Source organism: Lactuca saligna, chromosome 6 (genome assembly GCF_052625555.1).
Source record: "Lactuca saligna cultivar CGN05327 chromosome 6, ASM5262555v1, whole genome shotgun sequence".
Classification (NCBI taxonomy): domain Eukaryota; kingdom Viridiplantae; phylum Streptophyta; class Magnoliopsida; order Asterales; family Asteraceae; genus Lactuca; species Lactuca saligna.
The window spans coordinates 150791353-150819345 of NC_136422.1; the positions used below are offsets into that span (position 1 = coordinate 150791353).

At 45.4% G+C, this 27993-nt stretch overlaps 1 long non-coding RNA gene across 1 annotated transcript; it reads right to left on the reverse strand.

The window, feature by feature from the left end:
• Window positions 1-151: 151 nt before the first annotated feature.
• Window positions 152-27919, reverse strand: LOC145001422 (uncharacterized). Its single transcript, XR_013661563.1, has 6 exons — window positions 24661-27919; window positions 24284-24363; window positions 23493-23554; window positions 22447-23212; window positions 21194-22350; window positions 152-262 (listed from the first exon to the last, which is right to left on the reverse strand). It is a non-coding gene; the product is annotated as an uncharacterized LOC145001422 (long non-coding RNA).
• Window positions 27920-27993: the final 74 nt, after the last annotated feature.

Sequence of the window (27993 nt, forward strand, 5' to 3'; positions counted from 1 at the left end):
GTATTGCGAAGACTTAGTCGAATCTAAGCAGGGGAGAATCATCCAGGGATTCAAATGTAACGACGTAAAATTTTGACCAAATTTTCAAATTTCAAAACACATTGATTTTAATAAATAAACCATAAAATGCCACAATGTCAATTCACCAAAACTCATGTTCAAAAGAAAATAGTATATAAAACTACAGGATCCTCTAAATCATAAAACAATCTCTGGTGTGTGTACAATCAAGCCAGCGCCTTCCCGTGATCCTGAGAAGTACCTGAAACACATAAAATTTTGACCAAAATTTCAAATTTCAAAACACAATGATTTTAATAAATAAACCATAAAATGCCACAATGTCAATTCACCAAAACTCATGTTCAAAAGAAAACAATATATAAAACTCCAGGATCCTCTAAATCATAATACAATCTCCGATGTGTGTAAAATCTAGCTAGCGCCTTCCTGTGATCCACCGGGGGAACGTACTCATCTCATAACATCATAAAAAATCTCTCCCAAATCACCACAACATGCTTTGCAGGAGTGAAACTAGCCGTGACAAATTCCACCAGTCCTTCGCTCCCAAGCGAAGTTGGTTCAACGTGAACCGCACCCTCAAATGCTCTGGGCATGAACAAGTGTAGAAACATCCCTCAATATCAGAGATTTATACAGGGCCACCAATAATCTCTCTTCAGGTCCAAGTACATCTTAGTGGATCCTGTATGGATTGAGAATCTCAATCTATGCGCCTCCTCCATCAAAATACGGCGAGCTCCGCCAGTGTAGGACACCCAAATCCACCCCCGGAAAGTCATAAGCCCTCGACTATCTAGCAAAAACTCAGACACTTGCCTAATCACCCGCTCCGTCTTGTGATTCTCCGGTCTCATGGCCTCCACTTGGGCCTCTCGAATGGTATCTAAGACTAGAGTCATTACTAACATCCTCATGCAGACATCTCGGATCAGAGCACTCTCTACTCTACGGCTCAGGGCGTCAACTACCACATTAGCCTTGCCCGGATGGTACAAGATCTCACAGTCATAATCTTTTACTACATCTAACCACCTCCACTGTCTCATATTTAGGTTGGGCTGATTCATGAGATAGTTCAGGCTCTTATGGGCTATGTAGATGGCACACCTAACACTATAACGATAGTGGCGCCAAATCTTAAGGGAAAACACCACCTCCCCTAACTCCAAATCATGTGTGGGATACCTCGTATCGTGAAGATTCAGCTGCCTCGACGCATATGCAATCACGTGACCCTCTACATCAACACTGCACCCATCCCTGAGATAGAAGATGTAACAGCCCAAAATCTTAAGTATTGTTTAATAGCATTTTAGGGTGTTTTAAAGGGGGGACTCGGCGAGTTGGAGCCAGACTCGCCGAGTAGGGTCGCAGTTGTGGTCGCGGGTTCGTGGCTGGACTCGACGAGTCCAGGTATGGACTCGGCGAGTCGACGCTGTTCAGTGGAAAACCCTAGCCGTTCAGTTTGGGACGTATATAAGGGATCTTATGCCGTCATTTCTCGTCTTTTGGCCGATTGAAGAGAACCCTAAACGACTGAGGCGTCTAGAGCAAGCTTGAAGGCCATGGGTGACCTTGAAGGAATTGTTGTGCAAGGAGGAGAAGGGTTTTAGTTAAAGGAACTGCAGGGAGTTCGAGTTCTGAAGTTTGGGGAACATGGAAGGTACATCATTCAGGTAATAACTCGGATTACATTCTCCTGTGATTGATGTGTATATAGATTTAGGGTTTATGGAACCCATTTGGAGTCTAGATGGTTTGTTGTGTTGTTATTCAACGTTTATAACCTTGCATTAGGACCCTTAGAGGTCCAGAAGGATCCATGTTTGTATATTCGGGAAAATATGTACCTCAGGAAGCAGTTCGATCGACTGCATGGCGTGGACTCGCCGAGTCGGATGGTCAGACTCGGCGAGTAGCTTGAAGATTCACTGGGACTCGCCGAGTTTGTTCTTCAGACTCGGCGAGTGGAGTCGGGGTGGCCCCGCGATTCTTCCAGGAGTAACTCGTCGAGTCAAAGGGGATATTCGACGAGTAGAAGGGGAATTTTAGAGGATTGAAGAACGACCAGACTCGCCGAGTCGCCAGGGAACTCGCCGAGTCCAGTCGAGCTGACAATGGACTGTTGACCAGAGATGACCGGTGTGATTTCTTAGGGTCAGTTAACGTGGAAAGTAGAAGTGTTAATAAGAGATATATGATGTTACAGGGAGCTTGTAGCTCGGAGGATCAAGTGCAAAGGACTTCAGGAGTTGCTATCTCCCAGCGTCCGCGAGGTGAGTCTTCTCACTATACTTCACCCGGAAGGGTTTGATTGTGTGACCGGAAGGTCAAGTATGTTATGTGTTATGTTTATATGCTATAAATGGAAAGTTAGCTGCTACGCGTGATATACATGTTTATATATGGGCCGGAAGGCAAAGTATTATGTGACAGAAAGGTCAGGTATGATATATGATGTATGTGCTTTATGTGTTAGAGTATTTGTATTATGTGTTATATATGTGTATGGGCCGGAAGGCAATTATTTTATGGGCCAGAAGGCAATTATCTTATGGGCCGGAAGGCAATTATCTTATGGGCCGGAAGGCAATTATCTTATGGGCCGGAAGGCAAATATCTTATGGGCCGGAAGGCGAGTATCTCATGGGCCGGAAGGCATTGTGCAGTGGACCGGAAGGTCAGGGCCTGGAAAGGCGTACGTGCGTAAGGTGTATATTGGGGAACTCACTAAGCTTCGTGCTTTCGTTGTTTATGTTATGTTGTTTCAGGTTCTTACAGTAACGCGGGATGGAAACGGTTCGATTGTACACACCGAAGAAAGAGTTGTGTTTTGGAGGATCCTGGTCTTCTATTATAATGAAAATGAAACTATGTTTTGTAATTCGAATGTGAATAAGATTTTAAACAAGTGTTTTTAATATTAAATTGATTATTTAAATGAAAAATCTTGTCTTGAAAATCACGGTGTTACAATTGGTATCAGAGCCTTGGTTTGAGGGATTCGGACGCGCCTACGGGTAAATCTGGACTCAAACTGAGGAAGTAAGAAAAAGTTTTCCAAATAAATGGTTTTCTAAAAGTGAATAAGAGTTCAAAGAGAAAGCAAGAAAGAGTAGTGTGTACAATCAGCCAGAGCCAAACGGTGATTTCCCAAAATACCCTTACTTTTGTGTTATGAAATATTTATTATGCACTTTATGAGATATTATTGCATCCTAGAGACAGGCTAGGTATTTCATATCTTAGGACTAGAGTGGCCTGATTTGTGATGCCTTAGTCTAGGGTTGGTTGTTATATGTGCGTTATGCTTTTGTGTGTATGTGATGAGTGAGGGTATCTAGTTAGAACGCACGAGGGGTAGAGCTACAGAGTACAGTGGTACTTCCGAGGATGAGCCGAGAAGGTGGAGCTATCACAGATAGGGAGTCCTATGTATGCTTCGATGCTCGAATGCTGCTTGCTTCGTGCTTTGTGGAGTTCTCGATGATGGGAGTCAGCTACTAAGTGAGTATGACGATACTCAGGAGGTAGATGGCTGGCATCATTAGGAACTCTTCAGCAGCTGATAGCAAAGAAGTGGGGGGGGGGGGGGACGGCGGAAGGGACTAAGGAGTAAACCTAGCCAGATGAGTGCACTGGTAGAGTAGAGGATTTCGCTGGAGAGCGAGCACGCGCGATGGGATTGGTGAAAGAGTAGATTGATCAGCTACTTAGGAACTTTGGGATGGTCCGTGTAGAAAGTATGGGTAGATATGGCAGGTAGTATGGGCCCGTACTACTGAAAGCAGAGGACCCATACTTGATACAGGGAGCATTCTGAAGGTCCTAAGGAACGGAACGAGGAGTGATGTTATGGTTCGAGTACCATACATCGGAGCAGATTGCGGAGTGATGTTATGGTCCGGGCACCATACATCGGAACAGATTGAGTTAGATGTTGTGGTCCGAGTGCTATACATTGGAGCAGATTGAGGAGTGATGCTATGGTTCAGGTACCATACACCGAAGCAAATTGAGAAGGGATGTCATGGGATGAGTACCATGGTTCGTAGTGGATGATGCTGGTGACTATCTTGTTATCCGGTTATGATCGATGAGGTAAAGATCGGACGCTATGGGTTTTAGGCCAGTAGATCATGATTGAGGATGGAGAGGCGTTCCTTGAGGGGAAAGGCGAGTACCTATAAGAGTATTGTGGTAGGGAGTTAAAAGGAGAGGAAATTTCGGTCTGAGTCGAGAAATCAGTCGATAGAGGAGAGGTCACCTTCTAGGTGGGTAGTGCCATTTATGTTCGTGTGCAAGACACGAGAGGTCTGGTGTTTCAGTTTTGGATTGGAGTACACCCTGCAGGTAGTTATCGATAATGATTTCCCTCAGAGCATCAGGTGGCGGGTGTGCCGCGAGGCAGTGATTTACCGTGAGCAGACAGTCAGTTGGGACTGAGGTAGTCGAGAACCACACCACACCTAATTGAGAATAATAGGTTGTGTTATAGTGGTAGCCGTGAAGAGTTCAGTCGAGTTTTGCAGTGCAGAGAGTTTCGTCTATGTTGAGAGTGAGTTCCTGTCCTTGGGACAAATCCGGCGTTGGATATGGGTTGATGAGTTGAGATGAGAGAAACGATGATTTTGTGGTGCAGTCTACGAGTCAAAGACGTTATCGAGCAGTGCAGATGCTTAGTATTAGGTTGGTATGGGATTTGGAACGATTAGAGGCAGCCGTGATGAGAAGTTCTTGGAGAGTTAACCAGAGGTTCAGAGTATAGAGGGTTGATCGACTTTATAAGGGGAGGGACTATTGGGCGTTGCATAGCACTTTCCTGGAGAAGGTACGATTTCGCTGGTGAAAGATAGTTGTGGGTTGATGGTATGCTAACTAGTGACGGTTCGAACCCCAGTGGGGGAGAACCGGGTGCAGTACGTAGAAAACAAAGAATTGCCAAGAGTAGTTATAAGTGGAGTATAGAGATGCAGTAGGAAATCATGAGACCAGAGGTGTCGATGATCGAGTAAAGGGGTCAGAGTGAGTTAATGCGGGAAGTACTTGAAGAGGAGAACGAACGTATTCATGACAGTTGATTGGTGTTGTTGCAAGAAGATAGAGAATGATTGGGCAGTCAACTTTCGGAGTCGGTATGCGTATCCTTGTTTGGATTTTGAGTGTCGGGAAAAAGGGATTGGAGAATTATCAGCGCATTTCGTACGTCAACATTATCTCGCATTCCAATCGAGAAATTATATGCACCAAGGTTGTAAGGCGGGGAAAATATAGATTAATTATGGGGTGCAGGGGATCAGTGGTGGTGGTAGTAATATGGGATATTCGGGTATGATATCCTTATTTTGGAGTTATTCGGGAATCCCGAATTGAATCGACGTGTGGCATATTAGGTATCTGCGGATTTAGTAGGAGTCTTCGAGTATGGGCATTTAGGGAGATTATTGAGAGGATGGATTTTCGCAAGATGGGCGTTCGTTATGTTGATTGCCTCCATAGTCTGTGGTGGATGTTCGAGTCGCAGTACTCACTAGTCAGAGGGTGTTGTGATACTGCGTGGAGTTGCAGTACTCACTGGGTGATAAGAGAATTTTTATGTTGGAATATTTTCGAGCAGCGTATGAGGTGGAAGAGTTTCGAGTTTGGGTAGCCCTGGTATTGAGTCTTTGGAGCTTGGATGTTGAGTCGGGGGCGAGACGGGGGTCTTCGTCTCTGTCGGGAGATGCGGGGCGATACACAAGGAAGAGGCACAGCAGAAACCAGAGATTAGAGTTGAGACGATCCTCGGTGAGATTGTATTTTCTCTCACGAGGAAAAGAAGATTTTGTGACTTACGTGTCACTGGGTCGGGATAGTGGTCACGGGGAGAAAAGTTAGTGGAATATTTGGATCGCGATATGGGTGACCGTTGGGGGCTCAGAGGTGGAGCCAAAAGTTGATCTGGTACTTAGTCTTGAAGAGGAATATGGGAAAGGAGCTTATCATGATGACATCTGAGGACACTTTAGAGAGGGCGAACGATGCGGACGTTCGAAGACATGTTTCGGGCATGTGTATTAGCTGTCGGAGGAAGCCGCGGTACGTAATTATCATTGGTTGAGTTGTTCCATATTAACAGCCATCATTAGTGCATTAGTATGCCGCCCTTTGAGCTGTTGCATGGAAGGTGATGTCGGAATCTCGTTCGTTGAGGAAAGGTAATGCATGGACCCGAGAGTCCTTGCGAGCAGATCCGGAATGGGTGCGGTACATGGAATAGTGACAAGGTCGTCAAGCGGATTTCCTAGGTAAGGGAAGAGAAAGTTACGTGGGGGGTGAGTGCAGCATGTGTATACGATTGCAAGAGGAGAACTCGTGAGAGTTGCCCTGAGAATTGAGAATGGGTCCCTCAGTTATCCGATATGGATAAAGTGGGCTTAGGAACGGGGAACCGGTGATTCAGAGTTTCATAACCCTTATGGGTCATGTGATCATTGAAATTTAGATCAGAGTCGCGTCTTGGGTAATTCTCGGTTGCAGGAAGCGGTGGACAGTACAGCGATCGTGTTTTGGTCGACAGAGCAGATGCAGCAGGATTAACCAGAGGTTAAAGATCGTTAGAGTTGACAGGAAGGTTATGCTGACAGACGCCGTTTCGAGCATGGGTTTCAGGTCGGCGACTTCGTATTCCTGACAGTCTCTCCCTGTGAAGGGGTGTTTCGATCCAGGAAGTGGGGTAAGTGGGGGCCTCGGTATGTTGGGTCTGTGTGTGAAGGTGCGAAGGTAGGAAAGGTGGCCTACCGGTTGGAGCTGCCAACGGAATTGGGATGGATCCATGACACTTTTAGGTGTCGCCATTGAAGAGGTGTATAGCAGATGAGTCACCAGTGGTTCTACTAGAGAACGATTAGGTGGATGCGAGCCTGTGTTACGCCGAGAGGCCAGTGGCCATCAGGGATCGGAAGATCAAGTTTCTGAGGAACAAGGAGGTACCTCTGGTGTTGATTCAGTGGCAACCGCGGAAGAGATCGGAAGTGTCTAGGGAAGCCGAAACGTGTGGTGCGGGAGCAGCAGCCAGAACTATTTTCAGAGTGAGACTTCGAGGGCGAAGTCTAATTCTAGTGGGGGAGAATTGTAACAGCCCAAAATCTTAAGTATTGTTTAATAGCATTTTGGGGTGTTTTAAAGGGGGGACTCGGCGAGTTGGAGCCAGACTCGCCGAGTAGGGTCGCAGTTGTGGTCGCGGGTTCGTGGCTGGACTCGACGAGTCCAGGTATGGACTCGGCGAGTCGACGCTGTTCAGTGGAAAACCCTAGCCGTTCAGTTTGGGACGTATATAAGGGATCTTATGCCGTCATTGCTCGTCTTTTGGCCGATTGAAGAGAACCCTAAACGACTGAGGCGTCTAGAGCAAGCTTGAAGGCCATGGGTGACCTTGAAGGAATTGTTGTGCAAGGAGGAGAAGGGTTTTAGTTAAAGGAACTGCAGGGAGTTCGAGTTCTGAAGTTTGGGGAACATGGAAGGTACATCATTCAGGTAATAACTCGGATTACATTCTCCTGTGATTGATGTGTATATAGATTTAGGGTTTATGGAACCCATTTGGAGTCTAGATGGTTTGTTGTGTTGTTATTCAACGTTTATAACCTTGCATTAGGACCCTTAGAGGTCCAGAAGGATCCATGTTTGTATATTCGGGAAAATATGTACCTCAGGAAGCAGTTCGATCGACTGCATGGCGTGGACTCGCCGAGTCGGATGGTCAGACTCGGCGAGTAGCTTGAAGATTCACTGGGACTCGCCGAGTTTGTTCTTCAGACTCGGCGAGTGGAGTCGGGGTGGCCCCGCGATTCTTCCAGGAGTAACTCGTCGAGTCAAAGGGGATATTCGACGAGTAGAAGGGGAATTTTAGAGGATTGAAGAACGACCAGACTCGCCGAGTCGCCAGGGAACTCGCCGAGTCCAGTCGAGCTGACAATGGACTGTTGACCAGAGATGACCGGTGTGATTTCTTAGGGTCAGTTAACGTGGAAAGTAGAAGTGTTAATAAGAGATATATGATGTTACAGGGAGCTTGTAGCTCGGAGGATCAAGTGCAAAGGACTTCAGGAGTTGCTATCTCCCAGCGTCCGCGAGGTGAGTCTTCTCACTATACTTCACCCGGAAGGGTTTGATTGTGTGACCGGAAGGTCAAGTATGTTATGTGTTATGTTTATATGCTATAAATGGAAAGTTAGCTGCTACGCGTGATATACATGTTTATATATGGGCCGGAAGGCAAAGTATTATGTGACAGAAAGGTCAGGTATGATATATGATGTATGTGCTTTATGTGTTAGAGTATTTGTATTATGTGTTATATATGTGTATGGGCCGGAAGGCAATTATTTTATGGGCCGGAAGGCAATTATCTTATGGGCCGGAAGGAAATTATCTTATGGGCCGGAAGGCAATTATCTTATGGGCCGGAAGGCAAATATCTTATGGGTCGGAAGGCGAGTATCTCATGGGCCGGAAGGCATTGTGCAGTGGACCGGAAGGTCAGGGCCTGGAAAGGCGTACGTGCGTAAGGTGTATATTGGGGAACTCACTAAGCTTCGTGCTTACGTTGTTTATGTTATGTTGTTTCAGGTTCTTACAGTAACGCGGGATGGCAACGGTTCGATTGTACACACCGAAGAAAGAGTTGTGTTTTGGAGGATCCTGGTCTTCTATTATAATGAAAATGAAACTATGTTTTGTAATTCGAATGTGAATAAGATTTTAAACAAGTGTTTTTAATATTAAATTGATTATTTAAATGAAAAATCTTGTCTTGAAAATCACGGTGTTACAGAAGAACCACAATAGACTACAAATTCCTTTACTTCGTCTGAAGGGATAACATCGGAGCTTCGTACAATCTCTGGCAAAGGGTCTTGAAAGATGCCTACTGCTCAGGCCCCCAAACAAAAGTAACGCCCTTCCGGGTCAACTTGGTGAGAGGAACCGTAATCTTGGAGAAATCCCTCATAAATCTATGATAGTAGCCGACCAATCACAGAAAACTCCAGATCCCGGATGGGGATCTCGACACCTCCCATCTCGTAACTACCTCAATCTTGGCCGGATCGACCAATATCCCGCTCTGATTAATGAGATGTCCCAGAAAGTGGATCTCTCAAAGCCATAAATCACACTTGGAGAATTTGGCATACAGCCTCTCCGACCTCAAAACCCTAAGAACCTCTCGTAGATGCTTCTCATGCTGTAACGCCCGTAGATCCGGGCTAGTCACTTTAGAGATAATAGGGGTTGAAAAACACTTTTTGTAACATCCGGATTTTACCAGGTATCTTGTAAATCTAATTTTGTTGTTTTGTGAGGGGGGACTCGGCGAGTTGGAGCTCAGACTCGCCGAGTAGGGACGCGGATTTGGACAATGGAGCGCGCCTGGACTCGGCGAGTCCAGGATATGGACTCGGCGAGTCTGCGCTGGGTAATGAAACCCTAAATCTCCGGGTTTGAGGCCTATTTAAAGGGCCTTATGGCCGTCATTTGTGCTCACCCCAACCCTCAGTGAGTGACCCTTGTGTTCTTGAGCGATTTGTGAAGAGAAAGGGGCATTTCTTGACCTTGTGTGTATTATTTAGCAAGAAGAAGGAGACTCTAGGCAGGAGGAAGCAAAGGAGGTTGCTATTTCGTGGATTTGGAGCTTAGATCATCACTCTAGAGGTATTATCTCGGACCATTTTCTGTTTAATGAAGTATTATGCAATTTAGGGCTTATGATGGTCATTTATGGGAGGATTTGATGCCCATTGGTTCCCTCCTTGAGTTGAGGTTATGGATCTGGACCCATAGAGGTCCAGAGAGCCTCACTCATCAAGCTTTATGGGTGACAATGGAGTCTTTGACCTTGTGTTGTAGTATTTGAGTCAAAAACATCATATATGGTCATATAGAGGTTGTATGTGCATCAAGATTGTAACTTTACGTGCTAAATGAGCTTGGAGGGACTGGATCTATGGATTAATGGACTGGATCTGACCTTTAGAGCAAGATTGAGTCAGTGCATGGCATGGACTCGCCGAGTCCGAAGAACAGACTCGGCGAGTAGCATGAATGTTGCCCGACCACACTGTGAGTGGCCTCGCCGAGTTGGGAAAGGTGGACTCAGTGAGTCAAGGGGGAGCCAGAATGGACAGGTGGACTGAGTCTAACTGGACTCGCCGAGTTGTTCTTTAGACTCGGCGAGTTGAGTCGTGGTGGCCCCACAACTCGTAACCAGGTGGAACTCGTCGAGATGAGTGAATGCTCGACGTGTCAGGGGAGGGTTCCAGGAAATTGGTGCATACGCTCAGACTCGCCGAGTCGCTATAGCGCACTCGTTGAGTCCGGTCAAAGTTGACCGTTGACCGTTGACCTAGATTGACTTGTTATAGTGTGGTCAACCCTAGTTGGGAAAGTGTTAATTAGAGGTGTATTGTGCTATAGGGGGACGACAGCTCGACAAGTCGAGTGATTAGCGATTTCAGGTTTACGATTTACCGAGACACGCGAGGTGAGTCTTCTCACTATACTTTACCTTGAGTAGGTAACCAGAGTTATGTGATAGAGTATTTGTATGCTATGTATGTTATGTGTTGTACTGCATTACTTCTATGTGATTGATGCTGTGCATGTTTACAGAGTTAGAACCGGAAGGTTCATAGAGTTAGAACCTGAGGGTTCACAGAGTTTGGGTGCACGGACCCACAGAGTTATAGCCTCGAGTGGCTAATATGTGTTATATGTAGTATTTTGGGGAACTCACTAAGCCTTGTGCTTACAGTGTTGATGTTATTGTTTCAGGTACTAGTGACGACCGCGGGAAGGCACCGGCTTGATCCGTGCACACACACATTCGGAGCTTGACATCATGATCTTGGGATTTTGTATTGTCTTGTTTGGATAATTAAAATGGTTGTTTTATGAATATCAATGGAATTATGTTTTATAAAAATTGAAAAAAATTTGTTTTGAAAATTTTCGGTGTTACAAATTGGTATCAGAGCCTTGGTTTGAGGGATTCGGATACACCTTCGGGGGTATTTGAACTCAAACTGAGGAATTGAAGAGATGTTTTCAAAATAAAACCAAAATTTTCTAAGAGTAAAAGATTTTCCAGGGAGGAACGTGTGTATGATCAGCCAGCGCCCGAACGGTGAATTCCCAAAATACTTTATATTACGTGATAATTATTATTAATGTGATGTGTTTGCATGCTAGAGTATGCTAGGTATTGCTGATAGGACTAGAGTGGCCTGTTTTGTGATGCCTTAGCCTAGGAAAGGGTGAGCTGCTATGAGGTGTTGAGAGTATCTAGGTAGCAGCTAGGACCTTGTGTGAGATCTGTTACAAAGTGATTTAAGATTAATAGAGTACTTGGGGATTGGGATCCGAAGAGGAAGATTTGGGGTGTGTACTGAGACGGTGCGGACAGTAGTATTGGGCCCGTACTACTGAAAGCACCGGTGCGGTACACAGTCCAAATAAGAATCTTGGGATACCAAGAATCAAGGAGGGGTGGATTGTCGAATGTAAGAGTGTTCGAGTAAATTCTAATTATCGCATGTTGTATTTCAGAGGTTGATCATGGTGAGGACACGTCACATGCCGGAGGATGCCGGAACTAGCGATGAGGAGATTCGACAGATCATTCATGAGGAGGTGGCTGCGGTCATCAGAGCTGAGTTACCAGAGATGTTCGGGTCTATTAAGACCGCGTTGATTGAGACATTTGACGAGCGCTATGCCGCTCTTTCTGAGGCTGCGGTTGCAGCAGCTACCGCAGCGATTGCTGCGGCAAGGCCCCAGGGAGGTGATGCGTCATTGTTTAGGGAGTTCAGCAACACCAAACCACCAGAGTTTGATGGTACGCAGGACCCGGTGGCAGCTATGAGGTGGATATCTGATATGGAGGGATGCTTCTTCACTTGCTCGTCCCCTGAGCATTTGAAGGTTCGGTTCGTGCTGAACCAGCTTCGCTTGGGAGCGAAGGACTGGTGGAAGTTTGTGACGGTGCATTTCACACCGACTGAGCTTTCGGCAGTGACCTGGGAGAGGTTCACTACCATGTTCCGAGATGAGTACGTTCCTCAGGTGGAGAGGGAGCGTCTGACACAGGAGTTTCTGACCCTCAAGCAGGGTACCGAGTCAGTTACAGCGATTACGAGGATGTTTCATGAGAGGGCGATGTTCTGCCCTGAGCACGTGTCCACTGAGCAGGCACGTATGAGCCGTTACCTTAGCATTCTGAGATGGGATATTCGAGAGTTCGCTGCGAACTCCTCGTATCGGACATTTGCCGAGCTTCAGGCAAATGCTTGGAAGAGGGAGATTGAGCTTGAGACTCAGGCCAGAGAGGAGGCGGAGTCTCTGGGGAGGGATCGGCGGCCGGCACAGTCCCAGCCGGCAGCCAAGCGGGCCAAGCCCGCTGATCCCCAACACGGGAGCCAGAAGGGGCGCACTTGTGGAAAGTGCGGCAAGGGTCACGATGGAGTCTGTCGAGCGGGGTCTTGCTACAAATGTGGCAAGGAGGGGCATATGGCCAAGGACTGCCCCAAGGGGTTTACAGTGTGCTTCCACTGTAACCAGACCGGACACCGGAAGGCAGAGTGTCCGCTGCTGCGCGGAGCATCTCAGGGTTCTGCTCCCGCCGCCATCAGAGCTACTACTACAGAGAGTCGGCCCGTGAAGGCCGAGGCACCGAGGGCTCGGGGGAGAGCCTTTCAGCTGACTGCAGAAGAGGTCCGCGCTGCACCCGACGTTGTGGCTGGTACATTTCCTTTTTATTATTTATTTATGGTGTCGAGATATTATACTTATATTATGCTATGCATAGGTACCTTCCTTGTGAATTCTGTACCTGCTTTAGTGTTATTTGACTCGGGTGCGAGTCGATCTTTTGTATCTTTGACATTTAGTCAGCATATCAGTGTTAGTCGTGGGGCACTGAGTCGTCCCCTGCGGGTTTCCATAGCCGCCGACAGAGTGATTCGTGCCACAGAGGTCCTCCGGGGATGTGTATTGGAGATTTTTGGGGTTGAGTTCCCGATCGACCTGATTCCTATTGCGATGGGTGATGTCTGTGTTATAGTGGGCATGGACTGGTTGAGCCGATTCGGTGCGGTTATCGATTGCGAGCGTCAGCTGGTGACGATACGAGATCCTAGTGGGGGAGTTCTATCGGTTTACGGCGAGGGTACACGTTCTGGATCTGCCTTTTGTTCGGCTGCAAGGGCGAGACAGTGTTTACAGCAGGGCTGTAAGGGTTTTGTGGCGTATGTGATGGATACGCGGGTGATCGCCGAGAGACCGAGTTCAGTGGATGAAGTTCCGGTGGTGCGTGAATTTCCAGATGTCTTTCCCGAAGAGTTACCAGGTGTGCCTCCCGTGAGGCAAGTGGAGTTCGGTATTGATTTGATTCCGGGAGCCGCGCCTATCGCTAAGGTGCCATATCGCCTTGCGCCTCCCGAGATGCAAGAGTTATCCGCGCAACTTCAGGAGTTGCTGGGGAAGGGGTTTATTCGGCCGAGTAGCTCGCCGTGGGGAGCACCCATCCTGTTTGTGAAGAAGAAAGATGGCTCACATCGCATGTGTATTGATTATCGGGAACTGAATAAGTTGACGGTCAAGAACCGTTACCCGTTGCCGAGGATCGACGATTTATTCGATCAGTTACAGGGAGCATCTTGGTTCTCCAAGATTGATTTGAGGTCGGGCTATCATCAGGTGAGAGTACAGGACGAGGACGTCCAGAAGACAGCATTCAGGACGCGTTATGGGCATTATGAGTTTATGGTGATGCCTTTTGGGCTTACCAATGCCCCGGCTGTGTTCATGGACCTCATGAACAGGGTATGTCGGCCGATGTTGGATCGGTCGGTGATTGTGTTCATTGATGATATTCTGGTATATTCGAGATCTAGAGAGCAGCACGAGGAGCATTTGAGGGAGGTTCTTGGAGTTTTGAGATCGGAGAAACTGTATGCAAAGTTTTCCAAGTGTGATTTGGTAGCGGGAGGTCCAGTTTCTGGGACATCTCGTTAACCAGAAGGGGATATTGGTCGATCCGGCCAAGGTTGACGCAGTGATGAGGTGGGAGGTGCCAAGGTCACCTTCTGAGATCCGGAGTTTCCTTGGGTTGGCAGGGTATTATCGGAGGTTTATTAAGGATTTCTCCAAGATTGCGGTTCCACTCACCAGATTGACCCGGAAGGGTGTTACATTTCTATGGGGTCCCGAGCAGCAGACCTCCTTTGAGACGCTTCGCCAGAGGTTGTGTGAAGCTCCGGTATTAGCTCTTCCGGAAGGGATGGAGGGTTTTGTGGTATTCTGTGATGCATCAATTTTAGGACTGGGAGCGGTACTGATGCAGAAGGGACATGTGATAGCATATGCATCGAGGCAGTTGAAGCCTCACGAGACGAGGTACCCCACACATGATCTGGAGTTGGGGGCAGTGGTGTTCGCCCTCAAGATTTGGCGGCACTACTTGTATGGGGTTCGTTGTACGATTTACACGGACCATAAGAGCTTGAAGTACCTGATGGATCAGCCTAACCTAAACATGCGGCAAAGAAGGTGGTTAGATGTGGTCAAGGATTATGATTCCGAGATTTTGTACCACCCGGGCAAGGCTAATGTGGTAGCCGACACATTGAGTCGCAGGGCGGAGAGTGCTCCACTGCGAAATGTATGTTTGCGACTGACTGTGATAGCTCCAGTTCTGGACGCCATTCGTGGGGCACAGGCCGAGGCTGTGCGTCCGGAGATGCAGAAGAGAGAGCGGGTCGTTGGGTTGGTTTCGGAGTTCGTATCGGATAGTCGAGGCCTTATGACTTATCAGGGCCGGATCTGGGTACCGTTTGTTGGCGGTACACGTACTACATTGATGGAGGAGGCTCATAGATCGAAATTTTCGATCCATCCCGGGGCTACAAAGATGTATTTGGACCTAAGGAAGGAGTATTGGTGGCCTTGTATGAAGAGGGATGTCGCATGGTTTGTCGAGAGGTGTTTGACCTGTCGAAGGGTAAAGGCCGAACACCAGAGACCGCATGGCAAGTTGCAGCCGTTGGAGGTTCCCGAATGGAAGTGGGAACAGATCACTATGGATTTCATCACCAAATTGCCGAGGACTGCCAGAGGAGTCGATGCAATTTGGGTGATTGTGGATAGGTTGACGAAGAGCGCTCACTTTCTTGCCATCAGTGAGAGTTCTTCGGCGAAGAAGTTGGCAGAGATTTATGTGAGGGAGGTTGTATCTCGGCATGGGGTGCCGATCTCGATCGTTTCAGACCGCGATGTGCGTTTCACTTCCCGCTTCTGGAAGAAATTTCATGAGGAGTTGGGTACTAAGCTGCATTTTAGTACCGCATACCACCCCCAGACCGATGGCCAGAGTGAGCGGACGATTCAGACACTTGAGGACATGCTTCGGGCATGTGTATTGGACTTTGGGGGTAGTTGGGATACGTATTTGCCTTTGGCAGAGTTTTCCTACAATAACAGCCATCATTCGAGCATCGGTATGCCGCCCTTTGAGCTGTTGTATGGTAGGAGGTGTCGGACTCCCATATGTTGGGGAGAGGTTGGGCAAAGGGTAATGGGCAGTACAGAGATCGTGAATCAGACGACAGAGCAGATACAGCTGGTCAGACAGAGGTTATTGACCGCTCAGAGCCGACAAAAGAGTTACGCGGATAGACGCCGGTCCGAGCTGGAATTTCAGGTCGGCGACTTTGTTCTCCTGAAGGTTTCTCCTTGGAAAGGAGTGATCTGGTTCAGGAAGAGGGGCAAATTGGGGCCCCGGTTTATAGGTCCGTTTCGTGTGATCGAAAGGGTAGGCCGGGTAGCCTATCGGCTGGAGTTACCAGCAGAGTTGGGGCAGATTCACAACACTTTTCATGTATCACAGTTGAGGAAATGTATAGCCGATGAGTCGGCAGTGGTTCCATTAGAGGATATTCAGGTAGATGCAAGCCTGAATTATGCTGAGAGACCAGTGGCCATTAGGGATCGGAAGATCAAGGTTTTGAGGAACAAGGAGGTACCTCTGGTTCAGTGGCAACATCGGAGGGGATCCGAAATGACCTGGGAGCCGGAGCATATGATGCGGGAGCAGCATCCGGAGTTGTTTTAGAGCGGGACTTCGAGGGCGAAGTCTAGTTCTAGTGGGGGAGAGTTGTAACATCCGGATTTTACCAGGTATCTTGTAAATCTAATTTTGTTGTTTTGTGAGGGGGGACTCGGCGAGTTGGAGCTCAGACTCGCCGAGTAGGGATGCGGATTTGGACAATGGAGCGCGCCTGGACTCAGCGAGTCCAGGATATGGACTCGGCGAGTCTGCGCTGGGTAATGAAACCCTAAATCTCCGGGTTTGAGGCCTATTTAAAGGGCCTTATGGCCGTCATTTGTGCTCACCCCAACCCTCAGTGAGTGACCCTTGTGTTCTTGAGCGATTTGTGAAGAGAAAGGGGCATTTCTTGACCTTGTGTGTATTATTTAGCAAGAAGAAGGAGACTCTAGGTAGGAGGAAGCAAAGGAGGTTGCTATTTCGTGGATTTGGAGCTTAGATCATCACTCTAGAGGTATTATCTCGGACCATTTTCTGTTTAGTGAAGTATTATGCAATTTAGGGCTTATGATGGTCATTTATGGGAGGATTTGATGCCCATTGGTTCCCTCCTTGAGTTGAGGTTATGGATCTGGACCCATAGAGGTCCAGAGAGCCTCACTCATCAAGCTTTATGGGTGACAATGGAGTCTTTGACCTTGTGTTGTAGTATTTGAGTCAAAAACATCATATATGGTCATATAGAGGTTGTATGTGCATCAAGATTGTAACTTTATGTGCTAAATGAGCTTGGAGGGACTGGATCTATGGATTAATGGACTGGATCTGACCTTTAGAGCAAGATTGAGTCAGTGCATGGCATGGACTCGCCGAGTCCGAAGAACAGACTCGGCGAGTAGCATGAATGTTGCCCGACCACACTGTGAGTGGCCTCGCCGAGTTGGGAAAGGTGGACTCAGTGAGTCAAGGGGGAGCCAGAATGGACAGGTGGACTGAGTCTAACTGGACTCGCCGAGTTGTTCTTTAGACTCGGCGAGTTGAGTCGTGGTGGCCCCACAACTCGTAACCAGGTGGAACTCGTCGAGATGAGTGAATGCTCGACGTGTCAGGGGAGGGTTCCAGGAAATTGGTGCATACGCTCAGACTCGCCGAGTCGCTATAGCGCACTCGTTGAGTCCGGTCAAAGTTGACCGTTGACCGTTGACCTAGATTGACTTGTTATAGTGTGGTCAACCCTAGTTGGGAAAGTGTTAATTAGAGGTGTATTGTGCTATAGGGGGACGACAGCTCGACAGGTCGAGTGATTAGCGATTTCAGGTTTACGATTTACTGAGACACGCGAGGTGAGTCTTCTCACTATACTTTACCTTGAGTAGGTAACCAGAGTTATGTGATAGAGTATTTGTATGCTATGTATGTTATGTGTTGTACTGCATTACTTCTATGTGATTGATGCTGTGCATGTTTACAGAGTTAGAACCGGAAGGTTCACAGAGTTTGGGTGTACGGACCCACAGAGTTATAGCCTCGAGTGGCTAATATGTGTTATATGTAGTATTTTGGGGAACTCACTAAGCCTTGTGCTTACAGTGTTGATGTTATTGTTTCAGGTACTAGTGACGACCGCGGGAAGGCGCCGGCTTGATCCGTACACACACATATTCGGAGCTTGACATCATGATCTTGGGATTTTGTATTGTCTTGTTTGGATAATTAAAATGGTTGTTTTATGAATATCAATGGAATTATGTTTTATAAAAATTGAAAAAAAATTGTTTTGAAAATTTTCGGTGTTACACTTTTCTACAAAAGATTATTTATAATAAATAATATTAACCAAGTTGTAGAATATGTCTCAAGGGTTCGATACATATAAAGAACGCCAATATCCGAGTTATAACGAAAAAGTTATGGCCCGTCGAAGTTTTTCGGCAAAACTAGCCGGGAGATGTAAATAGTGAATTTAAGATAGAGGACTTTTTAGCCTTATGGATCTAAATGAAAGTTGTAGAATATGTCTCCACCTACGCGTGGATATAAAGAACGTCAAAAACGGAGTTCGTATGCAAAATTTATGGCATTCCGAAGATTTAGCTTTTAAGAAACCTAAACTAGCTAATTCACGACATGAGAATTATGACGCTCACGACATGCTCTCATAATTCGGAATCTAGAAGCTGCGAGAGGATAAGAGCCAATTCACGACGTGAGAATTATGACGCTCTCGACATTCTGTCATAATTCGGAATCTAGAAGCTGCGAGAGGATAAGATCCAATTCACGACGTGATTTTTATGACACTCACAACGTGAGGTGTCATGGCCACCATCCGAAGCTAGGGACACAAATGGGAAGTGTACGGAGTGAATCATGAGATACACGACGTGAGTGTCATAAAAATTCACTATAAATAGCATGCGAGCCATTCCGAAAATCTCACACCTTTCTTCATTTCTTCTCTCTAAACTTTCTCTTTCTAAGGGTTTTAACCCTCCCCTAATCCTAGGTGATCCCCTAGCACCCTAAGGAAGCCTACACTATTTTTAATATAGCTTCTAATTAATTATATTAACATTATTAGGACCTTAAAATAATTATTTAGGCTATTATTATGAGTTATATAGTGTTGTTTAACGCTTATATAATAGTAATAATAATAATAATAATAATAATAATAATAATAATAATAATAATAATAATAATAATAATAGCTAGATTATTAATTAGTCGCGGTTAACGTTAGACTAAACCCTAGTGGTATTGATACTAGGTTTTGTCGAGGAAAATTGTTTTAAGAGTTACAAAGTACTGTCCGAGAACCGAGTCACCACCTACTCAGGTGAGTGCATAGTTACTTTCATCTTACACATAGATATGAAGTATTTTACATAAATTACGTGCTATGTGTGCATATTATCTGAATACTTGTTGTCTATGTTGGATGAATGATTTTATACATGTTTTAAATGATTTAAACTGTATATTTATTTTATATCTACAAATATGTTGGGATAAAACATGGGTAAATGAAATAGTTGGTGTGTGATGAAATAAAATAATGAGAGATAGGTGATGATAGGAAGGTGATGATAATTAGGTGAGGATAGATAGGTGATGATGAATCAGTTATGTAGGATACTACAACCTTGTCTGACAATTTGGAGATGTAGTCATCTACCAGAGTATAGATGACGACCACAGACTATTCTAGACAACCCCATGGAAACACTAGCAGGCTCATAACCTGTAGGTGACGAATTACGAGTTCAGGCAATGTTGTAACTACGTATTAATGCGATGATACTCTAACCCCTTACTATGAATTACGAGGTCAGGTGATGTTGTAACTACGTATTCATGCGATGATACTATAACCCCTTACTATGAATTACGAGTTCAGGCGATGTTGTAACTACGTATTCATGCGATGATACCCTAACCCTTGTTGGGCACGTATTGAGGGAGAAATCCCTGAATCAATACTGTCTATGTGATGTAGGTGCTGATCCTTAGGGAGAGTCCTTAGGAACAAACATATAAGGAAATGTGATGTAAGGAGATGAGAGGAAAATATGATGTAGGAGACGACCCTTAGGATAAATCCTTAGGGAAGGTACTTAGGAATAAAGAAGATAATGGGGATGGATAATTGGGTTAATTGTTTGTTGATTAAACATAATAATTATATTATTGTGGGTTGAAAACCCTATGTACTCACCAGGTTCCGAAGCCTAACCCACTCACTTTAATTGTATCACAGGTATCGATACGAAGTTGCTTTACACTGAGAGATTAAGGAGATATAGATCACTAGTGAAATGAATGTAAGTTCTGTTTATGCTTATGTTTCTGTATTGACGATGACATCCCAAATGTTTTAAAATGAATAAAATACGTTTCTTCGGAAATGATTTGATAACGTATTTATCGTGTTTTTCTGGGAATAAATTCCGCAAATTTTTTATTAAAAGAGGTACTCTGATTTTCATAAAGCATAAAACAAATCGGTCTTTTCTGGCCGTGAAATTGGGGATGTCACACATGTTGCTCCCTGGATCTTGAATACACTATGATATCATCAATGAACACGACCACCGACCGATCCAACATAGGCTTACACACCCGGTTCATGAGATCCATGAACGCTGTCGGTGCGTTGATGAGTCCAAAAGGCATCACCACGAACTGGTAATGCCCACAATGAGTTTTAAAGGCCGTCTTCTGAATATCCTCCTCGCACACTCTCATCTAGTGATATCCGGATCTCAAATCCATCTTTGAGAACGAAGATGCCCCCTGCAGCCGATCGAATAGATCATCCATCCTCAAAAGTTGGTAACGGTTCTTGACCGTCAACTTGTTCAACTCCCGGTAATCAATGCACATCTGAGGTGAACCATCCATTTTCTTGACAAAAAGGATCAGCGCTCCCCATGGCGAGATACTTGGTCGAATAAATCCCTTACCCAACAGCTTTGGAAGTTGTGAGGATAAATCCTACATCTGTGGCGGCGATAAGGTGCCTTGGCGACCCCCCCCCCCCCCCCCCCGGGAACCAAATCAATCCGAAACTCCACTTGCCTCTCGGGAGGCACATCCAGTATCTCCTCGGGGAAAACATTAGGGAACTCGCATACTATCGGAACCTCGGATATAGAACTCGGCCTCTCTGACATAGTCCAAGAATCCATCACATACGCCAGGAATCCCATACAACCCTGCTGTAAAATTTGCCTTACCCTGACGGTAGAGCAAAAACTTGACCCAGATCTGGTACCCTCGCCATACACTATAAGCACTCCCCTACTAGGTTCTCGTATAGTCACCAACTGGCGCTCACAGTCGATCACTGCTCCAAAACGGCTTAACCAATCTGCTATAGAAACCCTAAGAGGTCGACTCAACGCCTCACACCAGTTGCTAATGTGAAGACTAAAGACTATAGACACGAAGGATCAACTCGCACCCGAGTCAAATAACACTAAAGCAGGTACAAAACTCACAAGAAATGTACCTAAATATAGAACATGATAATCATAAAGAGAAGTTATGAATAAATAAATGAATAATTAGGGAAATACATACCAGCCACGACATCAGGTGCTACGCGGACCTCCTCAGCTATGTGATAGAAAGCTCTCCCACGAGCCTTCGGAACCTCGATCTTCACCGGCCTAACATCAGTAACACGCAATGCAACAGGAGTGGAACCCTAGGATGATCCCTGAACAAGCTGAGGGCATTCGGCCTTCCGATGGCCAGTCTGATTGCAGTGGAAACAGAATGCAAAACCCTTGGGTCAATCCTTCGCCATATGCCCCTCCTTGCCACATTTGTAGCAAATCCCCGCCCGACAAGATCCCTCATGACTCTTGCCGCACTTGCCACAAGTGCGCCCTTTTTGGCCTCCTGATCTCAGATCTGCGGGCTTATCCCACTTGGCTGCCGGCTGCGACTACGTCGGCCGCCGCTCTCTCCCCTGAGACTCCGCGTCCTCCCTCGCTCGAGTCTCCAGATGGATCTCCCTCCTCCTGAGATTTTTCTGGAGCTCAATAAATGTATGGTAAGACGAGTTCACCACGAACTCCCGAATATCCCTCCTTAGAATGCTCAAGTACCAACTCATGCGAGCCTGCTCAAATTCCACATGCTCAGGGCAAAACAACACCCTCTCGTGAAACATCCGCATAATCACAGTCACTGACTCTGTCTTCTGTTTAAGAGAAAGAAACTCATGGGCCAACCGTTCCCTCTCTACCGGGGGAACATACTCATCTCGGAACATCGCAAAAAATCTCTCCCAAGTCACTACAACATGCTTTGCAAGAGTGAAACTGCTCGTCACAAACTTCCACCAGTCCTTCGCCCCCAGTGAAGCTGGTTCAACAAGAACCCTCCCTCAAATGCTCTGGGCATGAAAAAGTGTAGAAACATCCCTCAATATCAGAGATCCATCTCATCGTAGGAATCGAATCCTGAGTCCCATCAAACTCTGGTGGCTTTGTGATGCTGAACTCTCGGTACAACAATGAGTCACCCCCTACGGTCTAGCAGCAACCGCCTCGGAAACCACATCATATCGCTCATCAAACGTCTTGATCAAATTGGTCTTTATAGAACCAAACATCTACGGAATAGCCTTTCAGATGGCTGTGGCTACCTTGTCGTGAATCATCCTGCGAATCTCATCATCGCTAACTCCACTGCTCCCTGGGGTGTGGCGCATACCTACCATGATGTCTCTGAAACACAACACAAAATAATCAGAGACTCACTCGAGCATACTCACAATCTACTACTCATCCTTACTTTCTCCTTAGCATCCTAAGGATACTTACTTGAGTTGCCTGTAGATCAGATGATTCCAGTAGTACGGGCCCAATACTACCTTCCACACCCCACCTGTAGTCACCCCAAGTCCTCCTCCCAGGATTCTAATTCACAAATACTCTATATCTCACGAATCATAGGCTACCTTCTCAGAAGACCCCCTTTAATTTCATCTAAGTGTCTCTTCCAAGATTATTTCCCGACTCAGAACTCAGCACATACTCAAGCAAATAACAGATAACACTGGTCAAAGCATCTCCTAGGCTAAGGCATCATAGATCAGGCAACTGTTGCCATAGAATACGAAATACCTATCTTACCATCTAGGATGCAATTTGAGTAAAATATCTCGTAAATATCACGTAACACAAAAGTAAAGGTATTTTAGGAAATCACAGTCCGGGCTCTGGCTGATTGTACACACCGCTTCAACTTTTTACTCTTAAAACTCGTTCTTGTTTTGGAAAAATTCTTTTCTTTTGAAAATTCTTCTCAAATACTCAGTTTAAGTCCAAACACACTAGGAGGTGTATTTGAATCCCTCAAACCAAGGCTCTGATGCCAACTTGTAACGACGTAAAATTTTGACCAAAATTTCAAATTTCAAAACACATTGCTTTTAATAAATAAACCATAAAATGCCACAATGTCAATTCACCAAAACTCATGTTCAAAATAAAACAATATATAAAACTCCAGGATCCTCTAAATCATAAAACAATCTCCGGTGTGTGTACAATCAAGCCGACGCCTTCTTGTGATCCTGCGAAGTACCTGAAACACATAACACATAACACGGTAAGCACAAAGCTTAGTGAATTCCCCAAAATATCATACGCATCTCATTGGCCACTCTACGCCATAACTCAATAAGACCCTCAGGTCAATGTGTCTCAGTGGAGCCCTCCGCTCCCAACTCAGTAAACTCATGGCAACAATATTCAACATAAATCACAAAGACATAATGTAGAATATTACAATACACAGATAAACACATAAAACAACTCAATCACATAAAGATACCACTCTTAGTAAGTATAGTGAGAAGACTCACCTCGTAAGTAAGCAAAGTGAACGAATACTTCTCGCACACGAATCACCAGATCTAGCCTCCTCCTAATCACATAAGATAATTATATCTAATTAAGTCGTTAAATCACACATTTACTGAGTTATCTCTCTCTCTCTCTCTCTCTTTCTCTCTCTTGAAGTGGGGAAACACCATTTTACCCCTCCAAGGTTTCCCAAAGACAAGGTTGACCAATCCCTAAGTCAACAGAAGTCGAACTCGAGTCAACAGTCCATGTTGACCCTAATCATCGAGTGCACTTATGGGACTCGACGAGTCTTCTCTCCATCCACAAAATTACTCAAAAGTCTGGCTCAACTCACCGAGTTGACCCGTCAACTTGCCAAGTTGTTGCACAATCAAAACCATCGGGACAATCCAATCCGACTCGTCGAGTCGACTCCTTGACTCGACGAGTCCATTCAGACTCATATCTCATTCAGTCGTTTTCAAGGAAGAGAACCTTCCCAAACTCTAGATCTACAATCCTAAGGCTCATTTATCACGTAAAGTCACAAGCTTTACGTTCATGCATGGCATTTTGAGCTTAAAATGCCAAAACATACCTCAAAAGGGGTTTTCACTCAAGATCACTATTATGGTTGGATAAAGCAGGGACTTTGGGACTATAGGGAACTCACATGGTCCAGATATGAAGTTCAACCCTCTCAATGAACATAAGACACTCAAGGTCCTCATATTTTCGGTGGAAAAACCCTAGATTCACAAAATCATGAGATCTATACAAAATAATGAGAAAGGTGCAAGCTTTATACCTTTCCCAGATGCTCTGAAGTGAAACATCCTCAGATCTAGCAACACCTTCTTGTCCCTTGGCTTGGAAATCTCATCTTCTCTTTACAAGATGCACCAAACACTCACAATTAGAAAATCACTCTCTCTATAAGCTCAAAGGCCATTTAGGGTTTGCTCTCTAGGAAGTGTAGCCGCAAATGAGGCTATAAATGCATTTAAATCCTCCAGGGATTTAGGGTTTCTCATCACAGCGCCTACTCGACGAGTCTGCTCCTCGGACTCATCGAGTATGTCATTAAACCCACGTGACACATTGCGACTCTACTCGACGATTTGGAGCACCGACTTGTCGAGTAGCTCAAGAGATAATTAAATAAGTAAATAAAAAATAATATACCTGGAAGTCCAGATGTTACATCAGAAGCAGGATCAATTTTGAAACTGGGATAAGTTTCACATCCTTGTCAGGAAGGAAGATAGCCCAAGCAGCTCTATGGATTAAGGAGTTGGAAGTTCGAAAAACTTGCCAATAATGAGATTGCATTCTCAAAATGCTTGATAACAGGCTTTAGGGAATTATGTTGGGGATTCTAGTCAGGACATGAGTTCAGTTTGGGATGTTAGATCGTGTGTGTGCTCGACGTTGGATGTGATCGGATTGTTAATCATCGATTGAGACAACATGGAAAGTGTTGTAAGACTGCGGGATAGCCGTAGCATTCAACAGCAGCGAGACAGTGTGGAAAGTGCTGTAAGACTATGAGATAGCCACAACATTCACCAACAGTGAGACAATGTGGAAAATGCTGTACGACAACGGGATAGTCATAGCATTCACTAGCAGTCAGATAGTGTGGGAAGTGTTGTAAGACTTCAGGATAGCTGTAGTATTCACTAGTAGCCAAATAGTGTGAGAAAGTGTTGTTAGACTACGAAATAAGCTGTAAGCATTCACAGGTTCATTCAGATAAGTTAGGCCCGAGTGAGTTAGTTTATAGGATTATGGAAAAGGCCATAGCATGTTGTTCCGGACAGTTCCAGTGTTTCGGGTAGTATCCAGTTGAAATACACCGAAGGGGAGGCTAACACCCATATATGCTCGACATATCCAGTTGAAATAGACCGACGGGGAGACCAAGACCCATATATGCTTGGAAGTATTAGTGTTTTAGGATTCATGTATGAATGGGTAACTGATTTCTTGGGTAATTCTAAGTCACTCACAAATCCCTTTAGATGATTTAGGTCAGTACGAGTCAGCCGCACGAATATGAGTAGGCTACAATGTGATCAGATTCGGGAAACGGTAGGTCGTTGGAGACCATGCGTGATGTAAGACTATAGTGGTTCTGGTAGCATTCATTTTTTTGTATTAGATTCAACGGAAAAAGATAGTTAGACTATCATGATTGGGAAGATCAGAAGTAATAATGGAGCCATGAGTAGCAATATGGTTAGGGCAGATTTCGATAGCCGAAGTCCTCTTCAGTAGTCGCGTGGGGCGACTGTGAGGTTACTTTTAGCTCAACAACCAGACAAGAATTTAGTATTCCAAATAAGTTGGGGATCCAGGGAGATTTCGGTTGCCCTTGGAAAGCAGATAGGAGGCAGCGTGATGCTTCAGGCAATGGTAGTAACTTGGGGATTCATGTGCGTATGAGTAGCTTGTTGATCGAAAGTGCCAAGTCACTTGTAGATGGATTAAATAATCTCAGAGTAATAGATTTGACCATGTTGCGCAACTCTCGTCTAAGTCTAACTGTTACAGGGATAAGTCTGCCACTTGAAGGATTATCTGAGCCTTCTATCAAGTATAAGTGTTTTGCAGGGACGTTTGGTCGGTGAGACTGTGTCTAGTAGGAAACTTAAGTTATCAGAAGAGGAGTAGTCAGTGGGGAATTAAGTGGATTGGATTCGACAATGATTTAGTATAGGCGGTCGGTCAGGGAGTCAGACCATAACGATACTTTGGATTTCAGATTAAGTAAATGTGATCATGATGCAAGAATTCATTCATCTTCGGGTAGTAGAGCCCTGCAAGGGTTGGTACCAGTTACCTTGGGATGATTGGGGTATACTCGGAATTGTGGCCATGACGCTTAAGTTGTTTGGCGTGACATAATTGGTAAGGAATTATTTCGATGACGAAATCTAATTTAAGTGGGGGAGAATTGTAATATTCTGTTTATTAAGTAAATAAATAGATCAAATTATTAAATGAATAGTAGCCCTAAATGCGGGATAATATAGCAAGGCTTTGGTTTTGGGGGTTAAAAAGTCATAATTGAGAGTTTGGGGGTTAAAATGTAATTTCCGGATTAGTTTGTAAAGAATTTTGAAGGTTGCGGGTTGTTTGGTAAATTATGGATTGAATTTGAAAAGGACTTTAGAAGTCAAAGTATGATTGGTAATTATTGGACTTATTATGAAAGGAATTATGGAAGCAGGGGCTAAAGGTAATTATGGATTTAAATTGAACACAAATCTTGTGAGGAGGGATTGACCTTGTATAAGTGGACCAAATTTTGAAAGAACAGGGGATATACCCGGTGTCCCTTCCCATTGTCTAAACCCTAACCCTAATATTCATTAGTCGCCATACATGAATCGTCCAGCCGCCACCACCCGACTTCCTCTCGTTTTCTGGCCTGTCGAAGCTCCAATCAACTGTTGTCATCAACCGACGACCATGCTGCTGTGTGAGCCGCCATCCAATGCTATCGCTATTCCCTTTGCCAGTGATGACAAATACCACCAGCGGGTTTCCATCCCTCTGTCGCTGCTGCTGTTGTTGGCGGTCACCACATCTCTTCTCCGTTTCGACGGTGATACACCCCAGCCATGTCCGTCGCCACTACAGCTCCAAGCGACAACCCTTCTTCAATGCTCCAGTTATCGTCTGCCACCAATCGTGGCTACGTCCAGCAGGTCTTGTGAAGGCGTGTGGTTTCTGCTATCCGAATACGTATGTGGGCGCTTTCTCTGTTGGTCAAAAAAGCATGGGAACCACCATGGCAGCCCACGATGGTAGCCGTTATCTTGTTGCCACCTTAGACCACTGTTTTGCCACCACCAACCGCTGTGTGGTGGTGGGTGTGTGTGTTTTTGTGTGTGTGAATGTACTTTATATTTGTGTGAGTGTACTTTATGGTGTGAAGATGTATATGCAGTTTTTGGTCGGAACACCCACCACCACCACCGTGAGGTAGTGGTTGCTGCCTTCTGCCGCCACCAACCGCTATGTTGGGTGGCGGTGTGCATTTGAGTGTTAATGGATTGCTATTTGAGATATGCTTGGACATGTTTTGGATCTAGAATCACAACCACCACGACGAGGTGGTGGCTGCCGCCGTGAGCCGCCATTAACCACCACTACCTGAGGTTGTAGTAGGTGGTGCCCGACCTAATGAAACCCTAGTTGACCTAATGAAACCATAATTGACCCAAAAATCTAATCATTGGACTAATTGACTTGTGTTTGGGTTGGAGACCCTAATTAGGGTTTAGAAAACCCTAATTTTGGGAGATGTTAATTTTGGTTTACTGGGACGTGCGTTTGGACCAGTGGATTGAAGTATCACTTATGCCCAATTACATTGTTTGTTTGGCCTAGTGGAGTAACGAACTTAATGGATTAAGTTCCTAACGGCTTAAGCAAGAACACTTAACCCTAATCGTCATTTTATGTGAGAAACCCTAATTATGTTTGGGCTTCAAGCTGGGCCTTCTA